This window comes from Geotrypetes seraphini, chromosome 7, assembly GCF_902459505.1.
Source record: "Geotrypetes seraphini chromosome 7, aGeoSer1.1, whole genome shotgun sequence".
NCBI lineage: Eukaryota > Metazoa > Chordata > Amphibia > Gymnophiona > Dermophiidae > Geotrypetes > Geotrypetes seraphini.
In genome coordinates, this window is record NC_047090.1 from 145,882,349 (window position 1) to 145,908,015 (window position 25,667).

The 25,667-nt window shown below is 45.5% G+C and overlaps 1 protein-coding gene across 3 annotated transcripts in view; it reads left to right on the top strand.

Annotated features, from left to right (window-relative positions):
• Nucleotides 1-3,007: 3,007 nt before the first annotated feature.
• PCNX4 (pecanex 4) overlaps nt 3,008-25,667 on the top strand; it is an 89,651-nt gene continuing 66,991 nt past the window's right edge. The window contains exons 1-2 of one of the 3 annotated variants that reach the window (XM_033952491.1): nt 3,008-3,134; nt 9,453-9,571. The gene's annotated coding sequence lies outside the window, so the exon portion shown is untranslated. Of the gene's footprint in view, nt 3,135-3,418; nt 3,606-9,452; nt 9,572-25,667 lie in introns of those variants that run through there. The other 2 variants (XM_033952492.1, XM_033952493.1) reach the window with 2 other exon arrangements.

The window sequence follows — 25,667 nt, forward strand, 5'->3', positions numbered from 1 at the left end:
TGGGCCCAAGTACTGAGCCCTGGGGCACACCGCTAGTCACTTTCTCCCAGTCTGAGAACTTCCCATTTATGCCCACTCACTGCTTTTTGTTCTCCAGCCATTTGCCTATCCATCTTAGTATATTTCCCTCTTTTCCATGGCTTTGTAGTTTCCTGAGAAGTCTTTCATGTGGAACCTTGTCAAATGCTTTCTGGAAGTCCAAGTATATTATGTCCACCGGTTCTCCACTATCAATTTGTTTGTTCACGGTCTCAAAAAATTGAAGTAAATTCATCAAACATGATTTCCCTTTCCTGAGTGATACTGTATACAGGGAGAAGGGGTCATAGAATAGAGAGATGATGAAGGCAGGAAGATAGGCACAGGGGAAATACTAGAAAGGGACTTATAGGAGACATACAGAAGGGAGACGCTGAACATGGGGAACAATACATACAGAGAGATAGAAGATGGATGGTAAGTTAGGAGACAGAAGAAATGTGAAATGGTCAGGAGACTCTGGTGAGTTAAGAGAAGACAAAAGAAAACAGAGACCAGCATCTGAGACCAACAAGAATAAAATGACGAGGCAATGAAAAGGTAGAAAAATTAATTTTATTTTCTATTTTGTGATTATAATATATCAGATTTGAAATATATATCCTGCTAGATCTGGTGTTAGACATAACTGGGGACTGCAAAGCCCAGGCTGTGCTTCTTTAGCTTTCAGCTGGCTTAGGGCTTTCTCTGACTAGGGGGTAGTTGCCCTAGTTGCACTCCCCTAACACTATTCCTACCATGTATGACTGAAGTATTCTGTTAGCTTGATTTTTCTATGTAGCATTCTGTAGTAATTTGACTTCAATTTTCTCGATAGTGGAGGGATATTTGTGAGGGGGAGGAGAGGGGAGACAGGAGTTTTATTGATCCTTGCTCTTTATTATTTGTGATTTATAAAATGACAATTGTACAGAATATTGTTTCTTTTTATACTTTAATAAAATAAGTTCACTATAAAGTCATAACTATTCGAGATTTGTGCAATGAGATCAGAATACAATTTGTGCAATGAGATCAGATGGTTTGCGGGGATGGGGTGGGAACAAATTTTTCCCCCGCATCATTCTCTACTTCTTAAGCAGGGTATAGGGATGTGCTGGATCTTGTTTGGGGGAAGATGAGGATGTGCTGAACCTGGTTGAGGGGTATGGAGATATGTTGGACCTAGCGGGGGGGGGGGGGGGAGGGAGGGAGGAGGGTGGTAAAGGGATGTGTTGGACCTTATTTGTGGGGGAAGATGGGGCAATGGTAGGCATTTTGAAATTCATTTAAAAACATAGTTTAAACGGCTTTTTATTTTTTTTTTAACTGAGCTTGGGCATCTACTGCCGTCTAACAAATTAGCGCCTCTTAATAGAATCCAGGCCTTAGTGCCACTGGATATCTCTGTAATCAGCTTTTAGCCAGTGTTTTATAATATCGACTCCCATATAACTAATTTTATTATGGTGTATTAAACTGAGATTCTCTTTTACTTCTTATTGAGCATCTTGCATCTCCTTTGTGTTTTTGCAAAAAAGCAAGTTAAAGTACAGTATATGCGGATAGAAACACTGACACATAGTTATTTGAGTTTATTTTATTTATTTATATAGCACATGTATCCTAAGTGGTTTTTACATTCAGGTACTTTATCATATTTCCCTATCTGTCCCGGTGGGCTCAAACTCTATCTAGTGTACCTGGGGCAATGGGGGGATTAAGGGCTAGATTCAATAACCTGCCCGATCGTGTCCGATCCGCGACAGGACAACAAATTCACAATGGGTCAGCATGCAAATGGGGATGATTGGAGGAATACCCCCCCCCCCCCCACGATCGCTAGTGAGCGATCCTGAAGCATGCGCAGGCCATCTTCTTTGTCTGTAGATGGTCTCCGCATGCTTACAGAGCTGCTTTTTTTTCTTTCTTTTTTTAACTTTTTCGTCGTGAGCCTGTGGTTTTAACCCGCTTTAAACCTGCAGGTTAAAACCATAGGCTCACACTGCAGGGGAAGGGTTAGTGAATTGGGTTGGGGTCGCAAACCGATCGGTACACGATTGGTAAGCTTAGTGAATCTAGCCCTAAGTGACTTGCCCAGGGTCACAAGGAGCAGCGAGGGATTTGAACCCATAACCTTAGGGTGCTGAGGTTCTAACTCTAACCACTGTGCCACACTCTCCCAGGACTTATTGTTTTGCTTTGTTGATACCCTCTAAGAAGCTGCTTCCCTAGACAGCTAGTCAGTCTTGCCTAGTAGTTGGGGCAGCCCTTTCTCCACCCTCATTTTGGATGCGGGGGGGGGGGGGGGGGAGGGGGGGAGATGACGACTCATCGCTCGCAATAGGCAGCAGCAGATTGCCTTGAGCTGTTCCTGAATGCAGGCGCAAACTTACATTATAACAAGATGGTTTGAAAAGCTTGGTAAAAAAGCAAGTTAAACAAGGTACTCTCTATTGAGGGTTATACCTTAGTTCAGAGTCTCCAGATTTAACATATTGTAGGAAAAATAATTTACAAAAAAATTATAAACTCGCTGGACTAAGCGTAAAGCCATCAATGAAGACTACATTGTTTAACTTGTCTTTTTATCAAACTTTTCAAACCACCCTCGTAAAATATTCAGGTATACAACTGCATCCAAATGCACACCTCGGGATCACAGACTTCTTAAAAATAATACAGGTGTAACACATGCCTTATATCTAAATTCACAGAACTTGATAAAAGTCCTTCCCAAATGTAGAACACGCCTGAACAGACAGAAGAACGTTTAAGGAAATTATATTTAAAGTGAGTTAAAAGGGAAAATCCTTTTTTCAAGCCACAAGACCTTGCCTTCATAGCAGATTCAAAGGCAGTAAGTTTGAGGACGTACAATGCTTGTACAAGTCCATGAAAACGTCAGTGCCATACAGGAAGACCTTCCTAAAGATGCTTCACCGGCTCGCGACGTTTTCTTTCTCCGGAGTGACTCCCGCCATCGCTCCCGCGACTTCCTGTTTCCGGCGGAGCGGGACGCGGCTGAGGGAACGACGTTGCGTCAGAGGTATCTGGACGCCGGAGAAGGAAAGCCGTGGTGCCAATCACCGGCGACCTGGAAGATAAGTTCGAAGGTAGGACGGGGCTTGGGGAGTTTGAGAATGAGGGATAGGCGCTTTGCCCGTGGGAGGGGAGGGGAGGGGAGATGAGGGGCCCCCCGTCCGCCTGAGAAGGCAGTCAAATATCTCTATGTTCTATCACGCTTAATGCGTTACAGGCTAGATTTGAGAGGCAAGGCAGAGCCGAGCAGGGCCTGGTTAGGAGTGCGGTGAGGGGTGGACGGGTGGGGCACAAACAGCGTCAGAGAGCTGAAGACGCTTGAAAAGGAACCCCCCCCCCAAACGGCAATCCATTCCTGTGCAAACAGCATACGGATGGGTTGTGTACCCCAACTGGCGAGTTGGATTTGAGAAGGCATCAATCATTTTTCCTCAGCTCCGCCTCCTTTCTTCCTGAGTAGTGCTCTCTCTCTTCAGTCTGAACTTCTACATGAGTGCTGAGAAGATGGCTTTTTCTCTGCTTTGCACTAGATTTGTTATTTTTTGGTATTTATGGGATTGATTTTTTTTTTGTTTTTTTTTTTTGTTTCCCTGTGCTAAGTAGTTCTGGGACAGCTTTGGCTGGGAGAAGGATCAGATGGGATCTGAAACCAGGAGGATCACACTTTTTTTTAAAGAGTACCTACCTGACTGGTCTACTGTAACACATGGAGCTCAGGAATAGCTTCCCTGGGAGTGGTGCTCACCCCTGCCGAGTTAGGCACTACAAAATGATGCGGGGGGAAAAAATGTGTCCCAGCTCGGTCCCCATCCCCTCCCACATGAGCTCGGTCCCTGCCCCATCTCGCAAACCATCTGATCCCATCCGCACAAGCCTTGAGTAGTTATGATTTTATACTGAACTTATTTTATTAAAGTATAAAAAGAAACAATATTCAATACAATTGTCATTTTATAAATACAAATAATACACCGCAAGGATCAATAAAACTCCTGTGCCCCCTCCCCTTCACAAATATCTCCTCCACTATCGAGAAAACTGAATAAGCCAAATTATTACAGAATGCTACACAAAAATCATGCTAACAGAATACAGCAGTTTCGCATGACAAGAATAGTGTCAGTAGGGCAACTACCCCCTGGTTAGAGAGAAGCAAAGCCAGCTGGAAGCTGAGCCCCAAGTTATGTTTAACACCAGCTCTAGCAGGATACATATTTAAAATCTGATATATTCTAATCACAAAATAGAAAATAAAATTTTCTATCTTTTCTTGTCTTATTATTTTATCATGTTGGTCTCAGATACTGGTCTCTGTTTTCTTTTGTGTTCTCTTAATCCACTTGCCAGGGTCTCCTGACCATCTGACATTTCTTCTTTCTCCATGCTCACCATCCATAGAAACATAGAAAAAGACGGCAGATAAGGGCCGCGGCTCATCTAGTCTGCCCACCCTAATGACCCTCCCCTATTTAGCTCTGTGCAGAGATCCCACGTGACGATCCCATTTCTTCTTAAAATCAGGCACGCTGCTTGCCTCGAGCACCTGAAGTGAAAGTATATTCCAGCGATCAACCACTCTTTCGGTGAAAAAATATTTCCTGGTGTCGCCGTGCAATTTCCCCCCCCTGATTTTCCATGGATGTCCTCTTGTTGCCGTCGGACCTTTGAAAAAGAAGATATCTTCTTCTACCACGATACGGCCCGTGAGGTATTTGAACGTCTCGATCATGTCTCCCCTCTCTCTGCGTTCCTCGAGTGAGTATAGCCGTATGTATTGTTCCACATGTTCAGCATCTCCCTTCTCTATGTCTCCGATCTGTCCCTTTCTAGTTTTTCCCCTGTACCCATCTCCCTGCCTTCATCTCACCATTCTATGATCCCTCCCCCTGTGTACAGGGAGTGGGGAAAAAGAGAGAGATCCAGGGTATATCTTTCCCACTCCCTCTACTGCCACATCCAACATTTCTCCCTCTCATCTGCTGGATCATATACAGCAATTTTCACCACTGCCCACCAGCCCCATGCCCAGCGTTTCTCCTATCACCCCTCTCCAGCACTGTGTCCCACCTCTCCCTCCATCTCTATGTCCAACATTCCTCTTCCTTGCATTCCCTTCAATCTGTCCCTCTGTTCCTTCTCCACCACCATATCCAGCATTTCTCCCTCTCATCCTTCTCTTCCCCATACATCGCTACCTCACTCTTCTCTCGCTGTCTATGCCCAACAATTGTCCTCTTTCTTCTTCTCCACATGTGCACCATATCTTTCATTCTCACTCACACACTAATGCCCAACAATTATCTCTTTCTATTCCCTCCCTCCCTCCTATGTCCCAAGTTAGTGCCCTCTTCCTCCCTTCCTTGTGTCCCAGGTTCATGCCCCCTCCCTTCCTTCTGTGTCCCAAGTTTGTTCCCCCTCACTGCCTTTGTCCTAAATTTGTGCCCCTCCCATGTCCCAATGCTCCTTTGTCCCACGTTCATATCCCCCCTCTCTTATTTGGTCCCTGCAGGGACGTGGGCAGTGGCATTTGCATGCTTCACGTGTCTGCCCTGCAAGCTTTCCCTCTGATGTCAGCTCTGATGTCAGAGGGAAGGCTTCTGGGTCAGCCACGTGCACCTTGCAAGAGCCACTGCCTATGTCCCTGCAAAGAACAAGTTCGGCTGAAGGCAGGAAAGAACAGCCCACCTGGAAGGAATACTGTTGAGGTGACTGGGATCCCCGGCTGATTTCCTTTTTCTTTAGGAAAGCCCTTTACTTCAGTCTGGGTCAGATTCTTCTGGGGCTTTATTCCTACTTCACAGCAAGCTTCTAGGCATAGAAGATTGCTTTCTGCTTTTGAGCAGAACCGTTGACTTCCCCAGCTCATTCTCTTGCCATTTCTTGAACGACTATGGTGGAGGCTGCTATGCTTTGGTGTTTGGAGAGCTACTTCAGCCAGAGTTGCCTCTCCCCAGTGAGCCTTTACTTCTGATTTGTTTGATGGTGGCAACACATGGTGCTTTGGGCTAATGGCTGGAGCAGCTGTTAGGGGAGCAAGAGGACATTTTTTGTTTCCCCCCTCCCCTCCCTATGTTAGTACTCCACTTATGTGAGAGGGTGTGTGAGCCTTTACCTTTTTTCCCCCAAGTATGGGGAGGGGGAAATACAAAAGGATTAATTTCTAGCACTTCAACACCTTCCAAGGTTTCCTTCTCTTTGGCAGAGGAAAGCAGTACCGTAGTTTATTGTTTTATTTCACTTTGTGGTGTTTGACATCTTAAAGAGGGTGCCTCGAGTCTGGCTTCTTCAGATTTCACCAGCTTGGAGTGACAGCACATAGAGTGGTGCTAGGTGGGTTTCATCTTGACTGTTTTGACTGTTGGCACCTCTGAGGGAGGACATAGAGTTCTAAATTGTTTGGATTTCCTTGGTAACCATTCTTGGTCCCTTCAGCTTGTGCTACACTTGGGGGCTGCAAATTTGGTAGGGGAGGGGGGAGATGGAACTTTTCAGATTAGGCTATTCTGTGCATTAGCTTGGTAATATTTTTAGGCTGTTCTCTAGACCCTGACATTTTACATGTATGGAGTGCTTTAGGGAGCAGTTCTATTTCAAGATCATTAGATGATTACAACCCTCTACCTTCTTCGTGAGTGTCAGTATCTCTGACTGGAGCAGTATTCTGTATTACACCTCAGGTCATACTTTTGGGTGATGGCGGCCTTGAATTCATCTTTTCTGAGAACCTTGAGTATGTATTTTCTCCTTTTGATTTTAAGTGATATCCTTATCCTAAGCACTTTTTTCTTGCTGTTTTCTCCTGATAGTTGCACATAAGAGTTTCCATGCTTGGACGGTCCAAACGTCCACCAAATTTGGTATCCTGTTCTCCATAGTGATCAACTCAGGTCACAAGTACACTTGGCTAGATACCCAGGACTATTTTATGCAACTTATCCTTCTTAGGAATAGGCAGTGCGTTTTCCAAGTCCATTTTGATAAGGGATTAAACCTGAGTTTTCATGTCTGCAGGGAGTGTTGTCTCTCTTTCTCCCCTTCTCTTAGGGGCGTTTAGCCAGCTATTCCCAGATATTCGGCAATTCTTTTATCATTATTGAGTTCAGTTTACGTGCATTGGCATTCTTCTCAGAGGGAGAATTCTCTAGCTTAGGTTATTCAGATGCATGGTTTTTTATGTCTTATTTCATGCAGTACAGGTTTATGCTGTGGTCTGCATTTCTGGAGTACCTTAGCTTCTCATAGCGAGGCCAGTTGGTGGTATCATCCTAGGGGGCTACAATGTGGCAAAACATTTCAACAGGGTCGGATTGCTACCTTTATTCTTTCTGCTTCGTGGTGACATTATTTTTGCGGCATGGTAGTGGTCAGCGTTTTGTAGCATGAGACGATAGGCACTCTTTAAGTGACACGGTGACTGGCATTTTTGTGCGGCATGGTGTGCTTCAATGTGTGTGCAGCTTGATCTTGCCTCTCTTCTACACTGCCTTCTCTTATCATGTTATACTATGCCAGTTCCACTTTCTTCTGCTCTATGACAGCAGTTAGTATGGAAGTCTGTCAACCTTCTCTTTTTCTACACCTTATTAGTGTCCTCATGAACTGTACTATTTCCACCCTCGCACTGGTTAGCAGCTTATGAGGGGGAACTATGGCCTCCCAAGGGAAGCATACTGCAGACCCTTGCTTCCCTCAGCTCCTATTGATTCGTATAGAAACATAGAACCATTTCTCCTCTTGTGTGTAGTTTCCACTGCTTTTCTCTGGTACAGAGCCATGGCCTTCCTTGGTTATTTCCTAACGGCATCTTCTTGACCTAAGTTAGAACAGTATCAGCCCCTACAATGAAGTTACAACTTTCTCCTCTTCTGGGTGTTTGCCAAATCTTCTTTTTTACACAGCAGTTCTGCCATTTTCTGAATTAAATCTTTCTCTTTATGGTGGTTCCTATTTTCTCAGGACTTTCCCTGATGTTCCGCTCACAGTTTTCTATTGCCTGTGCCATGTTCCAGCATAAGAACATAAGAATAGCCTTACTGGATCAGCACAATGGTCCATCAAGCCCAGTAGCCCGTTTTCACAGTGGCCAATCCAGGTCACTTGTATCTGGCTAAACCCAAGCAGTAGCAATATTCCATGCTACCGATCCAGGGCAAGCAGTGGCTTCCCCCATGTCTTTCTCAATAACAGACTATGGACTTTTCCTCCAGGAAATTGTCCAAACCTTTCTTAAAACCAGCTATGCTATTTGCTCTTACCACAATATCTGGCAATACATTCCAGAGCTTAACTATTCTTTGAGTAAAAAAAAATTTCCTCCTATTGGTTTTGAAAGTATTTCCTTGTAACTTGGAGTGTCCCCTAGTCTTTGTATATTTTGACGGAGTGAAAAATCGATCCACCTTGTACCTGTTCTACTCTACCCCAGGATTTTGTAGACTTCAATCATATCTCCCCTCAGCCAGTAACTGTTATTTGGGTTATAATTCCCATTGTACATCATTTTGCATTTGTACACATTAAATTTCATCTGCCCTTTGGACACCCAGTCTTCCAATTTCCTAATGTCTGCTTGCAATTTTTCACAATCTGCGTGTGTTTTAACAATTTAGTGTCATCTGCAATTTAATCACCTCACTCGTCATTCCAATATCTGGATCATTGGAACAACAACCTCCCCAATGACTCCCTGATGCCCATTCCCTCCTGCCCCCAGAGTCCTCCCCCCCTGACAATCCCTTGCACCCTCCGTACCTTTAAGCCAAAGGCTGTCAGGAGGGATGCCTACTCCCTCTAGCTGGCAGGCCCACCTCTTCAAAATGGTGGGCCTTAGGCGCCTGGGCCATTCAAAGTCTTAGGTCACTCCCCGGTGCATCCCAGAATGGAAGGGGAAGGTTTGCCTGTTTGAAGAGGCAGGCCTGCTAGCCGGAGGGAGTAGGCATTTCTCCTGCTGGCCTTTGTCTTAAAGGTTTGGGGGTTATGGGGGGGGGTTGTCGGATGGGAGGACCTTGGCAGTAGGAGGGAGTGGGCATCCCTTCTGCTGTCCTTCAATTTAAAGTTGCGGGGGACTGTTGAGAGGGCAGGAGGAAGTAGGCATCCCTCCTGCCAAATAGGAGGGTGGATCGGTGGGAGGGAGGGTGGATCGGTGGGAGGGAGGGTCTTTTTTAATTGAGGGGAGGTGTCTGAGCTGTCAAGCCTTTCTTTTTTGCCTGTGCCTGAGCCAATCGGTGCTCAGTGCCTGCTGGAAAATTTTGCCCTTAAATGTAGAACAGTGAGGTTAGGGAATCACCTGGCGATGATAGAGAATCGCCCAGGGTGCTTATTTAAATATTAATGAGGCCATTTTATTTCCATTTTAATATTAATGACCTTGTTGTACTACATTTGCATTGCAGAGTCGGAGTCTGCTAGGAAGCTCAGAAAAGACCAAGGTGAACCATTCTGATAATTCACAGTAAAATACTGGCATGCTAAACTAGCTGGAACCGGTTTAGCAACCATCGTTAAGGGCACGGTAAGTTTTGAGAATCCTGCCCTCAAGTGTTTCCAGGAGGAGTCATTTGGAATTAATGAGCTGTAGGTAACAAGTGATTGTAGAAGACAGACTTCTTGGAGACAAGAAAGAGGTCTTTGAAAACCTGTTTAACCACAGGGAGCCATTATCCCATAGCAACAGGTATTGTCGTGCTTCACTGTTGTTAGTAGACAATACTCATAGCAACTAGTAAGAAAGCTATTCAGTTCAGCCACTAGGTTTTATAGTAGACTTTACAATAAAAAATGAAATGCACCTCTGAATCATTAAAAGTCCAGTAGGGCTGGAAGGTGGCAGCACTCTCTTCCTGAGATCTACCTTAACAGATTTAGGGACTCTGTTTGTGATAGTCAGGCTTACACTTTGGAACAAACTCCCATAAGACTTGCCTATAGAACCCTCATAAGTTCAAAGCTCTATCGAAGACCTATTTTTTTGCATGAAGTATGATGGTTATCTAGTTATTTTTGTCCCTCTACATCCCTCAGGTCTACTGGTGGTGGGTGCAGCAACAGATTGACTCTCTCTATCTTTACATTACATTAGTAATGTCTATTCTGCCAATGCCTTGCGGTTCAAGGCAGATTACATCAAATTTATCAAGAATTACATAAAGTTTACAGGAATAGCATAAGCGATGTCATAATAGTTACTTAAGAAGTACCAAAGAGTTGTCGAGATCTTAAGGTGATAAATGTTGGGTAATTAGAAGCATTTTAGAATTTGTTGGGTAGTTAGAAGCAAATTAGAGTGTATTAAGGGTTTAGAGAGGGTAGGTGGGGTTTGGGTAGGGACTGGTCGTGCTAGATGGGTTTTATGTATTTTTTGAAGAGTATGGTTTTAGTATCTTTCTTGAAGGTTTTGTAGTCTGTGGTCAATAACAACAGAATGGTGATTTGTCTGTCCAGTTTAGCTGCTTTGGAGGCTATTAGGTTGTCATATAGTTTTTTTTCATTTGACATTTTTGGATGATGGGTGTGTGAATAGTGAGTGGATTCTCCTGTGCCTGGTTGAAGAGGATTGAGTTAGTTGGTTATTCCAGTAGGTTGGGCTTTCTCCGTTAATAGCCTTGAAAAGTAGGCAGTAGAATTTGAAGTGTACTCTTGCTTGTATTGGAAGCCAGTGTGAATCTTATGTCATTTGTAACTCTTTTCTGATTTTATTTTTCTTTTCTATTCTTCCAGTTTAGTGTTTCTCAACTCGGTCCTGGAGTACTCCCTTGCCAGTCAGGTTTTTAGGATATCCATAATGAATATGCATAAACTTGATTTGCATACACTGCCTCCATTATATGCTAATTTATTTCATTCATATCATTGTGGATATCCTGGTGAGCCACTCTACAAAAAACTTGGGAGCATCTATTACTTTTTTCTAGGCTAAGCAGCATAAAATCTGTTTTATTTTTTGGGGATATTCCCAGATAACTGTGATCTAGATTGGCCACTGCTGGAAACTCTTATGTTCTTAATTAAGAGAGTAGGCAACAAGATCTGATGTCCCTTTCCATGTGTACTAGGAGTATAAAAGATATAAATTCAATAATTATAACCACTGATTTACATTGAGGGATGATTACCTAAGAGTAAACAATTAATAAAATTTAAACATTGGAAAAAATACCAATCAAATATCTTGCTGTACATCATAGCAGTTTCCTGGGAAACAATAGGAAAATTGGGTTGTTTTGATAGTCATTCAGCATTTCACAGCACATGACCTCTTAAGTTTGGACTTCTTTTAAAGATTTTGTTTTAAAGTTTAATGGATGCTACCCCACTTCCTCTTTGTCCTTCTACTAACAAGGAAGTTCCTTTTAATTATAAACCATTCTAGCATTTACACAGGCATGGAATTAGAAATTAAATATTCCCCTCCCCAGCCAGCATCATGCTTACCGAAGAAACTTGCTGCTGAACATGAGCATGCTTATCTTCCATATAGGCCCCCTCTGTGATGAACCTTAATGCTGCTATCCTCCATGCACACAAATCCCCACTGCCACCTCAACCACTCTCCTCCATGCACGCCCCCCTTTTTGACATCTTGCTTACCATTAGTACTAGAAACCTGCTGCCGCCGTCAATGCTGTATTCTGATCCAGTGCGAAGCCTTGAGCACATGCTCAAAGCCTGCCAGCTTCCACCTCCTCAGATTCTCAGAGAAGGTGGGAGCAAGCAGGCCTTGAGCATGCACAGATGCTCGAGGTCCTGCACCAGATCAGAATACAGCATTGACGGTGGCAGCAGGTTTTCAGTAATAATGGTAAGTGTGATGCATGGAGGAGGGAGGCGACTGGGGGTTGTGTGCATTGAGGATACTGACAACCAAGGTTCATCACAGGGGTATGTATGGAAGATAACCATACAAGTATATTAGGCACTTAGATATATCTTTATAAGGCCAAAAAAATCTAAGAATCATCAAAAACTAAGCCTCAATTAGAGTTACTACATTCGTTTATGACCTCAGCAGTACAAACTGTGAGAAAGACTTCATTCACAGTATAACTTGCACTAAAGTCTTCATTGGTCAAGTTTTTTATCTCAAATCTTATTAATTAATTTATTTTTATTTAGTTTTCAAAATAACTTAAGAGATAATACTCATCTCATTATCAGAGCATAGCAGGGGTTCTTCACCGACATAGGCTATGTTTCGCCATACAAGGCTTTGTCAAGGTAATCCCCTGATAGAGAAGAGAAATATATCGTAATTAGTAGAAATATTTTTACCAGCACCTCATAGGGTAGCGTTTCTAACCCATATAAAGTAAAGGAAGATAAAAACTAGGTTATATCTCACAGCCATAACTTATTAAATACCTTTCTTATGCCAGCGAATGTGGAATCGGCATAAGAAAGGTATTTAATAAGTTATGGCTGTGAGCTATAACCTAGTTTTTATCTTCCTTTACTTTATATGGGTTAGAAACGCTACCCTATGAGGTGCTGGTAAAAATATTTCTACTAATTACGATATATTTCTCTTCTCTATCAGGGGATTACCTTGACAAAGCCTTGTATGGCGAAACATAGCCTATGTCGGTGAAGAACCCCTGCTATGCTCTGATAATGAGATGAGTATTATCTCTTAAGTTATTTTGAAAACTAAATAAAAATAAATTAATTAATAAGATTTGAGATAAAAAACTTGACCAATGAAGACTTTAGTGCAAGTTATACTGTGAATGAAGTCTTTCTCACAGTTTGTACTGCTGAGGTCATAAACGAATGTAGTAACTCTAATTGAGGCTTAGTTTTTGATGATTCTTGGAAGATAACCATGCCATTGTTCAGGGGGAGGAGGGAACACATCGTCCTATTGAAGATTATAGCCCTGGTGGTCATTGGGAGTTGAATGGAGGACAGCCGTGCCATTGGTCGGGTAGTGACTCAAATATAACCTGAGACCCCCATTTTTGGGCCAGTTTTTTGGCCCCAAAATCTCAGTTTATATTCAAGTATATATGGTATGTGTATTCTTATACAAATCTTGTCTATGACTAGGAGAGCAGAGAATAGGAAGTGGACAGTCTGAAAGCAGCAGTTGTATAACTGCAGTGTTTCAGAATATAAAAATTTTTGTGCTGCAGCTGTTGAAACATCTTTTATAGAAATGCATTGGGCCATATTTATAGAGAGCTCTGGAACACCCATCTAATCTGGTACCTTTTTACATGTTTTCCCCTCATGACAAATTTTGTTCTATTAAATTTTTGGAGCTATTTTTCACCAGACAAGTATATATTCTCGACCCCTTATATATTTTTCCAACATTTGTTGAATTGAAAAGAATAACACATGGAGGGGGCATAATTAAAAAAAAACGTCTAAGTCCCCTTTTGGCCTAAGTCACTAGACGCTGAAAATAGGCAGCAGAGAAATGTCCATTCTCAAAAAAAAGTCCAAAATGAGTTTTTTTTGAGAATGGCCTACCTCCACGTTCAGCAGTCTACTTGCTCAGTCTGCCACTACGCCCGACCAAAAAATTGCCCAAGTCCCAAATGCCCAAGACTAGACCTTTTAGGCGAAGGAGGGGCCAGTCCTTCACCTAAAAGCAGGATTCTGTAACTGGCATCTGTCAAAAACAATGCTGGTTACAGAATCCTGTAACTGTCCCCCCCTCAATCGCAGCAGGAGAGATGCCTAATTTCTCCTGCCGCAATCGCGATCTCCCCCTCCGATGCCCGACAAAGGGAGTTACTGGCAGGAGGGCTTGGGATCCCTCCTGCTGAAATCGGGGAGTGGGGAGGGGTGGCAGAGGCAGGGACAGGTTGCCTGGGCTGCCGTGATCAGCTTAGCGGCCCGATTCGGAACTCATACCTGTTTTTGGGGGGGTTACTGGCAGGAGGGCTTGGGCTCCCTCCTGCCACGATTGGGTTGTTTGGGGGGAGGTCAGCAGGAGGGCTTGGGATCCCTCCTGCCGAAATTGGGGGTGGGGGATGGCGGAGGCAGGGACAGGTTGCCTTGGCTGCCGTGATCAGCTCAACGGCCCGATTCAGAATAGAGAATGACACGGTGGCGGTTACCCGCGGCTAGCCGCGTTTAGCTGCGGGTAAACCGCCAAAACGGGGAAGAAAAAATAGTGGCCTCTGCGGGACGGGGACAGTGCCATTCACCGCCCCGTGGAATGGTGAATGGACTTGTCCCCGCAGTGAGGCAATCAGATTGCGCGGTCCCCGCCATCTCCCTCACTCCACCTCACCTTTGAATTGGAAGAGCACCGCCAGTTAAATTTCTGCCGGTCTGCGCGAAGAAAAAAAAAAAGCCTCTCATTTTCTCCTGCTCCTTCTGCCATGCTGCAGCTACTAAAGCCGACAGGAAGTCTATCCGACGTCAATCACTGCCTGGCTGGCCCAGAACGTCCTCTCCAACTTCAGAATTGAGTCGGAAAGAAGACTTCCGGCTTTAGCAGCTGCAGCATGGCGGTAAGAGAAGGGGAAAAGGACGGAGGCTTTTTTTTTTTTTTGAGCGGCAGGGAGGCAGCAGGCTGGCTTTGGCTAGGGAGGGAGAAAAGTAGACAGGCACAGGCAGGCTTCGGGGGTGGGGGTGGGACAAAGTGTGGAAGGCAATGAGAGGGACATAGGAAGGAGGCACTAGGGGCACTAAAGACATGGGAAGGAGGCACTGGGGGCACTAAAGACAGGAAGGGGCACTAAGGACATGGGAAGGAGGCACTGGGGGCACTAAAGACAGGAAGGGGCACTAAGGACATGGGAAGGTGGCACTGGGGGCACTAAAGACATGGGAAGGAGGCACTGGGGGCACTAAAGACAGGAAGGGGCACTAAGGACATGGGAAGGAGGCACTGGGGGCACTAAAGACAGGAAGGGGCACTAAGGACATGGGAAGGAGGCACTGGGGGCACTAAAGACGGGAAGGGGCACTAAGGACATGGGAAGGAGGCACTGGGGGCACTAAAGACATGGGAAGGAGGCACCGGGGGCACTAAGGACAGAGGGAGGGAATAGAAAGGGACAATTCTTGGGCCTGAGTGCAGAAAGAAAGGATACACAGACAGAAGGAAACGCAACCAGAGACTCATGAAATCAATCACCAGACAGCAAAGGTAGGAAAAATGATTTATTTTCAATTTAGTGATCAAAATGTGTCAGTTTTGAGAATATATATCTGCTGTCTATATTTTGCACTATATTTGTCTATTTTTCTATAGTTACTGAGGTGACTGAGCTTGTGGAGATGGGGCGGAAACAGGGTTTTAAAATTTTATTCCTAGTAGTTTGCCGGTCCACAAAATAATTATTTTATTTCTGCCAGTCCACGGGTGTAAAAAGGTTGAAAACCACTGATGTAGAGTATGCCGGCTTTCTTTTTCGCCAAGCCGCGCTCGCGTTGATCAATCTTCTCCTCTCTTGCAACTTCCTGTTTCCGGTTGCGTCAGAGGAGAATATTGAACAAATGAGCACCCGCACATGCGGCTGGGCAAAAAAGAAAGCCGGCATACTCTACATCTAAGGTGAGATGGAGGGAGGGAGATGGCGGAACACTGCTTTTGGTCGGGTGTCTGCTGTTTTTGTATCACTGCCTGCCTGCGCTCACGTTCCAGATTCTCCTGCATTTTTAGTGTGTACAATTGACCTGATTTGAGCTATAGGTGAACATGGGGGACACGTCATTGAAAGGGAGGACAAGTTAATTGATTTATTTTATGTTCGGTTTTTACTACAGGGCAGAGGCATTGAAACAGATTCTCAGTGCAGTAGTAGTAGTGGCAGAACTCTCTTCTGTCTTCATGGTGTTTCGCAGTACTGAGGCTTATATGGATGCTGCGGAGACGGTGACGGGGTGGTGAATGGGATGGCAGTGGCGGTGACGGGGCGGTGAAAGGGATGGCGGTGACAGTGACGGGGCGGTGAAAGGGAACGGCGGTGATGAGGCGGTGCAGAGGATGGTGGGCCGGGAACGGTGCAGTGATGGGGACAGATTTTTTCCCCGTGTCATTCTCTAATTCAGAACTTATACATGTTTTGGTGGGGGTTACCGGCAGGAGGGCTTGGGATCCCTCCTGCCGCGATTGGGTTATTTGAGGGGTTGTCAGCAGGAGGGCTTGGGATCCCTCCTGCTGAAATCGGGGGGGGGGGGGGGGGGGGGGGGGGGTGGCTGGAGGCAGAGACAGGTTGCCTGGGCTGCTGTGATTAGCTCAGCGGCCCGATTCGGAATTTATACCTGTTTTGACTTGGTCTAAGTCAAAACATATAAATTCCGTCTGGCAACCTGTCAAAACTTTTTGGTTATGGCTTCCAGACAGTCTAGGTCGGTCCATCTCCCACCTTTTCCACTCCTCCAAAAATGCCCTTTATCCCAGGACAAGCGGGCAGCATATTTTTGACTGATGGGTGACGGCACCGACGGAGCCCCGGTACGGACACTTTTAGAGTGATTGCACTCTAAGAACATGGAAAGTTCTAGAGGCCGCACCGCGCATGCGCGAGTGCCTTCCCGCCCGACACAGGCGCGCGGTCCCCAGTTTCTTAGTTTCCGCGGAGCTAAGAAGACGCGTTTTTCAACGGCCGTTGAAAATTTTTCTCCACGCCTTCCCGCTCGCGAAAACCCCTTTGGCTCTATTGCCTCTTTTCTTTTATTTTTGTAAAAAAAAAAAAAAAAAAACAACTTTGCTTTTTTCTTCATTTTTGGTTTTTCCCCGGCAGAGCCTTCTGCCACCATCGAGGCCTCGACCTTCGATTTAGCGGAAGCCGTTTTTCCTTTCATGCCCCCTCAGCCAGGGTTCAAAAAGTGCCAGCGGTGTGCACGGCCTATCTCCCTTACGGACCCGCACAACTGGTGTCTACAGTGCCTGGGTCCGGAGCATCAGGCGTCCACCTGCACCCGCTGTGCCACATTGAAAAAACGTACTTTAAAGAATCGTGAAATTCAACAACGATTACTTTTCGGTACCGAGATGTCCGATCCCGCGACATCGGCACCGGTATCGGCTCCGGTACAGTTGGCACCTACATCATCGACACCGCGTGACACCGCGCCGGCGTCGCAACACCCAGGTAAGCCGGCTAAGAAGCCTTCCCCGCTGGAGCGTCCTCCGGTCTCGATTGCAGCGAGTCCAGTCCTGCCGACCGTGAGGCGCCAGCGGAAGCGCTCCGTCCCTATTGAGGTGAGTCCCTCGACATCGGGCTCCTCATCTCCGGGGTGTAGAGCGGCACCGCAGGTACCGCAAAAGAAAAAGGCGGTACCGGTGCCTTCATTAGATGATCGCATAGCGGCCATCCTCCAAGTGCAGCTTAAGGAGCAATTACAACAGCTCCTTCCAGCTATCTTGGTTCCGAATCTCCCGGTGCCGGTCCGTACTGAGCCACCGGTACCGGCAGTGGAACAGCCTGTATTGTCTGCATCTACTGTTTCGGTACCGGTGCACTCGGCCTCATCGGTATCGATGCCACTCCTCGCACCGGAGCCGACATCCCACCACCAGTCGGTACAAACTTCGGCACTGATGCGACCGGTGACTTCTCCCGGTACCGCATTGATGAGGTCGGGTAAGTCACTGCGCAACTTGGACACTGCTCGACACTTGGAACCATCCACCCCTGAGTCTCGGGACCGTAGTTCCCATATTAGGGACCCTGATCTGTGGGGTGATTCCGAAGAACCTTTTCTATCAGAGGGTGAGTGTTCTTCGGATGGGGATGATCCTGTTGTTCCTGACCCATCCTCCAAGCATGACTCTTTGTCTTTTTCTTCCTTTTTAAAAGACATGTGTGAGTCTCTTTCTATTCCTTTGGAGGCTGAGTCTAAAAAGTCTAAAGCCTTTCTTGATGCCCTTGACTTCGACCAGCCTCCAAAGGAATTTTTGAAACTCCCTCTCCATGACATCCTGAGGGAAACATTTTACAAAAATCTAGAGACTCCTCTTACTGTTCCGGGAGCTCCCCGCAAATTGGACTCTCTATACAAAGTCATCCCTATTCCAGGGTTTGACAAACCCCAGCTTCCACATGAGTCCCTTCTTGTGGAATCTACACTTAAAAAGTCATCAGGAGCTAGTGTTTATGCTTCTGTCCCTCCTGGCAGAGAAGGTAAAGCCATGGATAAATTTGGTAAGCGTCTTTACCAGAATGCAATGCTCGCCAATAGATCTGGCAACTATGCTTTTCATTTTTCATTCTATTTAAAGCATCTCCTTACCACCATGGCTTCTTTTGAGCAGTACCTTCCTGAGCGAAAACGACTGGCGTTTCGCCAATGTTCTTCTTCACTTTTCCAGCTGAGAAAATTTATGGTAAGATCTATATACGATACTTTTGAACTTACCTCTAGAGCAACAGCTATGTCTGTGGCCATGCGCCGCCTTGCCTGGCTGAGGGTATCCGAGCTTGATGTCAACCATCAAGACCGGTTGGCTAATGCACCGTGCTTAGGGGATGAGCTGTTTGGAGAGTCTATGGACTCAACTACCCAAAAGCTCTCCGCCCATGAAACACGCTGGGATACTCTCCTCAAGACAAAAAAGAAACCACCACCGGCACGGCCTTTCAGACAACAATCGGCCTACCAACGCCGTTATGTAGCTCGTCCTCTGCAGTCAGCTCCACAACAAGCTAGAAGGCAGCGTCAGCAGCAACGGCAGACACCTAGACCACAACAGCAACAGCCTGCCAAGCCGCCTCCTCAACAGAAATCCACGCAGCCCTTTTGACTTACTTCTCCAGGGCATAGCCAGCGTTCAACCATCTTCCCTGCAACCTCAACCTATAGGAGGTCGTCTTTCCTTTTTCCTCAGCCGGTGGGAAGTTATCACTTCGGACCAATGGGTCCTCAACATCATCCACCACGGCTACTCTCTCAACTTTCAGAACCTCCCGGTCCCAAATCTACCAAAAGAGTCTGCTTTGAACTCTCCTCAGTCTTCCCTCCTTCTTCAGGAGGTTCAATCCCTCCTCCTTCTGAACGCTATAGAGGAAGTTCCTCCAGATCAAAAGGGGCAGGGATTCTACTCCCGTTACATTCTGGTCCCCAAAAAGACAGGAGACCTCAGACCGATTCTAGATCTTCGCGATCTCAACAAATGCTTGGTCAAAGAGAAATTCAAAATGCTATCTTTAGCCACGCTTTATCCTCTTCTCAATCAAAACGAATGGCTATGCTCCCTCGATCTCAAAGAGGCATACACTCACATACCGGTCAATCTGACTTCCAGACAGTACCTCCGCTTCATGATCAACCATTGTCATTACCAATACAAGGTACTACCCTTCGGTCTTGCCTCCTCTCCAAGAGTATTCACCAAGTGTCTGATTGTGGTAGCTGCCTTTCTACGCTCTCACCACCTTCAAGTCTTTCCTTACTTGGACGATTGGTTAATCAAGGCCGATTCATCTCAGTCAGTGCTCCTGGCCACCAACCAAACCATCCTGTTTCTACAACTTCTGGGGTTCGAGATCAATCTTCCCAAATCTCATCTCATCCCCATTCAAAGACTTCAATTCATTGGAGCAGTGCTGGACACAGTCCTCATGAGAGCATTTCTACCGGCCAACCATCTTCAGACTATCCAATTTCTCTCTCAGCAGGTACTTCTTCAGAGTTCCATCTCTGCCAAACAGATGATGATACTCTTGGGTCACATGGCCTCCACAGTTCATGTCACACCCCTCGCACGTCTTCACCTGCGCACTCCTCAATGGACCCTTGCTACCCAGTGGTCCCAAGCGACGGATCCTTGCTCACGACACATATCAGTGACATCATCTCTTCGTCAGTCTCTACAATGGTGGTTGATATCCTCAAATCTCTCCAGAGGTCTTCTGCTCCATCTACCTCCTCATCAACTAGTCATCACCACCGACGCATCCCCTTATGCCTGGGGAGCTCATTTGAACGAGTTTCAAACTCAAGGCCTTTGGACAGCCCAGGAAAAGAAGCATCACATCAATTTCCTGGAACTCAGAGCGATGTTTTACGCCCTCAAGGCCTTCCAACACCTTCTCTTTCCTCAAGTCCTCCTGCTGTGCACAGACAATCAGTTTGCGATGTACTACATCAACAAACAGAGGCTCTCGCCTCTTGTGTCAGGAATCCCAGAAAATCTGGACTTGGGCCACAGCTTGCAGCCTATTCCTGAAGGCGATCTACATCCAAGGAGAGCAGAATTCATTAGCGGACAAGCTCAGCAGAATTCTCCAACCTCACGAATGGACTCTCGATCCTTCAACCCTACAGTCCATCTTCGATCAATGGGGCACTCCTCAAGTGGACCTCTATGCAGCTCCTCACAATCACCAACTGCCCCAATTCTGCTCCAGAATCTATACTCCTCACCGTCTGGCAGCGGATCCATTTCTTCTGAATTGGTCCAATCTATTCCTGTATGCTTTTCCTCCTCTGCCGCTCATGCTGCGGACCTTGTTCAAACTCAAGAAGGAACGAGCCACCATGATTCTGATTGCTCCACGATGGCCCAGACAACATTGGTTCTCCCTTCTTCTTCAACTCAGTTCCAGAGAGCCTTTGCTACTTCCTCTATTTCCTTCTCTGCTTTCGCAGCATCAGGAGACCCTCCTGCATCCCAACCTTCAATCTCTACACCTGACAGCTTGGTATCTCTCGGGCTGACTTCAAACAACTCTCTTCTCTCTCAGCCCGTTCGTTCTATTCTGGATGCTTCCAGGAAACCCGCCACTCTGCAGTGTTATCATCAGAAGTGGACAAGGTTTTCTTCTTGGTGTCTTCTTCATCATCATAATCCTACATCTCTTCCAGTGGAGACCTTGTTGGATTATCTGCTTTCTCTGTCTGACTCTGGCCTCAAATCTACCTCCATCAGAGTCCATCTCAGTGCTATCGCTGCTTTTCATGAGCCAGTCCATGGGAAACTCCTTACAGCTCATCCCCTGGTCTCCAGATTCATGCGAGGTCTTTTCAATGTTAAACCACCCCTTAAAGCACCTCCTGTGATCTGGGATCTTAATGTGGTTCTCTCCGCTTTGATGAAGCTCCCGTTTGAACCTTTGGCGACTGCCACCTTCAAGTTTCTCACTTGGAAGGTACTTTTTCTTATTGCTCTTACCTCTGCCAGGAGGGTCAGTGAGCTACATGCACTAGTTGCAGATCCACCTTTTACGGTCTTTCATCATGACAAGGTGGTTCTGCGTACACATCCAAAGTTTCTCCCTAAGGTTGTCTCTGAATTCCATTTCAACCAATCCATTGTTCTGCCTGTCTTCTTTCCGAAACCTCATTCTCATTCTGGGGAACAGGCTCTACATACTTTGGATTGTAAGCGGGCTTTAGCTTACTATTTGGATCGTACTAAGCCCCACAGATCAGCGCCACAACTCTTTTTGTCCTTTGATCCTAATAAATTGGGTCATCCTGTTTCTAAACGTACGCTGTCGAATTGGTTGGCAGCGTGCATTTCTTTCTGCTCTGCTCAGTCCGGACTGACACTGGGAGGTTCCGTCACGGCCCATAGAGTTAGAGCTATGGCAGCATCTGTAGCTTTCCTCCGTTCTACACCTATTGAGGAAATCTGCAAGGCTGCCACTTGGTCCTCAGTTCATACTTTTACATCACATTATTGTCTGGATGCATTTTCCAGACGGGATGGTCACTTCGACCAATCTGTTTTGCAAAATTTATTTTCATAATGGCCAACCTTCCCTGCCTGCTTGTCCTGGGATAAAGCACAGTTACTTACCGTAACAGGTGTTATCCAGGGACAGCAGGCAGATATTCTTGCATCCCACCCACCTCCCCGGGTTGGCTTCTTAGCTGGCTTATCATAACTGGGGACCGCGCGCCTGTGTCGGGCGGGAAGGCACTCGCGCATGCGCGGTGCGGCCTCTAGAACTTTCCAAGTTCTTAGAGTGCAATCACTCTAAAAGTGTCCGTACCGGGGCTCCGTCGGTGCCGTCACCCATCAGTCAAGAATATCTGCCTGCTGTCCCTGGATAACACCTGTTACGGTAAGTAACTGTGCTTTTTCGCTCTGGGCATTCAGAGGCAGGGTAAAGGCCTAAGCTGGTTTTAGATATGTCTAAAACCAACTTTGATTATCGGTACTTGGACGATCTGTCTTTTTGATCATCCAAGTACTGATTTAGGCCACTTTTTGAATTTTTTTTTTTTTGGGGTGGGGGGGTTATGATCCCCTATGTGATTAGAGAAAATGGAAATTAGTTGAAATAAATTTTGATTTTAACCTTTAGCGGATTTTCTGCTGCTTAGCAAAAAGCTAAATCAAGCTAGAGGCTGTGTGGTAGTTATTCTACCCATGCGTAGCACCTCCTAAAGGAGGCATGTGGCTGACAGAAAATACTATTTCTAGTTCAATATGAATGTCAGTCTTGAACCATTGGATTTGTGCACCTTCATCCATGGGGTGTGTGTTTAGAGAGCTTCATTTGCATTTTTACGCTCCACCTCCCTTCTCGCTTGGCTGTCCTGTACTCCTCAGTTGTTCTCTCTGTATGCGAGGTGATAGAAGCCTGTCTGTTCTGCTCATGTTTATTTCTTTATTTTTCATGGTTTTTTTAAAATCTTCCAGTCAAGAGGCTTTTTGGTGCTGCAGAGGCTCCTGGTCTCAGGACATCTCTGGCTGTGGGAGAACACAGACTTTTAGTCAGAAGTCTGTAGTCAAGGGGCTGACTGCTTGGCAGTGCACCCATTTGGCCAGCTTGCACTGATAATTTGGGAGCTCGGTCACCGATCCCTTGGGAGCAGCTCCATGGCGGTTCTCCAGGATTGGGGCTAACTGCGTTTCCTCCCCAGGCACACGCACGAGTCCAGTGAGGAGTTGAGGTCTCAGTTCTGCTGGAGGGACTGAGAGGCAATCGGAAGAAGGAAGCAGTACTGTTTCCAGGCTTGCCTGAGATAGAGGTTCTCCCCTTCAGCTGGCTGCAGTGTCAGCCTATGCAGTTCCCAACACAAAGCATGGCACAGTGAGTAGAGATCTGATGGCCCACACAACAAAATCAGGGGGGGGGGGCTCTTCAAAAAAGTGTTTTTAGTGCCAAAATTACTGCTATGGTGGCCATCTTGAATATCCCGATTTTTGAATAAAAGCTTCTTATCTTCTTCAATACATGTCAATTTTGCTCAAAATCAGGTTAGATGAAAATTGCCTACAGTTGATATTATTTTGATTTTGCTTCCTTTACATTACTGATAAGTGTATTCTTCGGACCCAGCTCGTTGGATGCAGCCAAAGGGGGCGTCGGTTTCTTTTAAACTAGTTGCGCCAGTGGCAGAGGTCCCTTTTCAGGAGTCCTCTCATTCGGTTATGGCTGAGCTCGATTGCATTGTGCCATACAGATATTATGCTGCTTTTATTTTGGATCCAGCTGATACCCTTGCTTTAACTGGTCAACACAGTTTTCCTGAGAGTTCGGATTGGTGAGGACCCATCCATCAGCAGGCCTTTTCATCATGGCTTTGTCCACCATTTTATTGCTAGGGTTCTGCAAGAGCAAAAAAAAAAAATAAATTATTTTTTTTCCATCCATCCACAGCTTCTTGGTCTGGTTACAGGACAATAGGATGCCTCTGTTGCTCTTTCCGGCTCTCTCAAGCTATGTCTATGCTTTCTTTGCTGACTCCTGCTTTTCAGAAGTTTTGAGCACTATAGATTCTGCAGTGGCGCAAGATACCCAGCATATGGACCGCCCTAGTGTTGGAGTAGTGTTTAAGGACTCCACTCGCACAGTGGTGGTTTTCTTTATATATTTTTAAAAAAATTTAGAAGTGATTTCTTTTGGTTACCAGGCGGTGGCAGCCTCCTTTGTGCCTGTCATGCGAGATTGCGCAGGGTGCTCTCTGTGGAAGTAGAGTTCTGTGCCCAGCTAGTGCTAGACGGTGTGGATTATGTGGTGGATGTCCTTTCTGATCTCATTCGAGTTCTTGATGCTTTTGCAATGTCTGCATGCTGGCCTCTTTGGTTAAGTCCTTTGGCTGGGGACGCTACTTCCAAAGCCACTTTAAACAGACTTCCTTTCAAGGGTCAGTTTCTTTTTGGGACAGGTCTGGATGACCTCAGGGCTGGTGTTGCTGATCACTGCCCTAAGTCTCTCACTGTGCACAAGTCTCACCAGACTTTGGAAGGGGATGGTAGTAATTTTCATCCCTCATGCCGTTTTCATTAGAGATCCTCTGGCTTTTACTCCAAGAAATATTCCCAGGGATGCTGTCCCCATGATAACTCTTCCATTCCAGCCATCCTCAGACATCCGGATCCCGGGCAGCTATTGCTCCTAAACAGCCCTCCAGAGGGCCACCTTGCTCAGTTTTACTAGGAGTGGACTCGCCTGTCCTCGGATAAATGGGTGCTGAACAGCATTCTGGAGAGGCATATGATTGTTTTCTTTTGCCTGCCTCCAGCTTGTTTTTGGACTCGCAGGTTGGCCAGACAAGGAGTCAAAGGTGCACGTTACTTTGTAGCGTCTCTTGGTACCTGTACCTGTTCCTGAACACAAATTGGGCTTCGGCAGATACTTTTTATACTTCATCATGCCAAAGTACGGCTCAGTGGACTGGAGGTCCATTCTGGATCTCAAGTTGGTCACTCGATTCCTGCAAATTGATTATATTATTGGTAGCTTTGTGAACAGAAGCTAGATTGGAGGCCCCAGAAGATATTTGCAAGGCAGTGACTTGATTGTCCCTGTATTCCTTTGTCAAACAATATAAGATTGTTGTTTGGACCAGAATTGACAGCATTCTTGAGATAGTCTTCTCTTCTCCCAGCCCAAGAGATAGAGCATCTTTTCGGTTACAGCCCCCCAAATCTGGAACTTACTTCCCATCTATCTACGAGAGGAAACCTCATTAGAAAGATTTAAATGTTCATTGAAGAACTTTCTCTTTAGAGATGCCTTTGCAGACTAATGTCAGTTGATCAGCAGTCAAACTCAGGATTTTTAACTCTGCCCTCTTTCTTTTTAATTAATTATTTTTCTTTCTTTATTTTTTTCCCTTTCCTGATGTTATTACCTTACATGTTTTCTATCCTATTAAGAATTGTAGTTCCTCCTTTCTCCTTTTGTTATTGGTTAGTTATTATTATTATTATTTTTTTTTGTTATGTCTTATATATGTGATTTTATTTATCATTTTGTATCCTCTATTTTTTAACTTGTAAATTGTTTAGAACTATTGATAAGCGTTCAATCAAATTTTAATAAAACTTGAAACTTGACTGGTCTAGCAGCCAAATAAGGAAGGTAAAATTTGGGCTTAATTTCCTTTTCTTGATTTCTGCTAGACCAGTCTAGGACACACTCTAAAAGATCGAGGATTTCAGGAGATCTCATGTCTTATACTATTTGGTATGTATTTAGTTCTGCAGAGGCTCCTTAAAGAGTGGTTGTTCTGTTACAAATGTGTTTTTGTGTTTTGAATATTATTCAGGTTTTTTTTCTTAGGGGTTCTCCTTTGCCTCTGGCATTAGCATTTTTAGCTGCACCACTCCTTATGTCACTGGAATCTTCAGAATTTCTGCTTCCATCTGCTAGTAAGAGGACAGAACCCATAAGTCCTGATTAGGAAATCAATGAAAAAAAATTATCAGGTAAGTCCAAATTTCCCCATTCAAAATAAGCAGC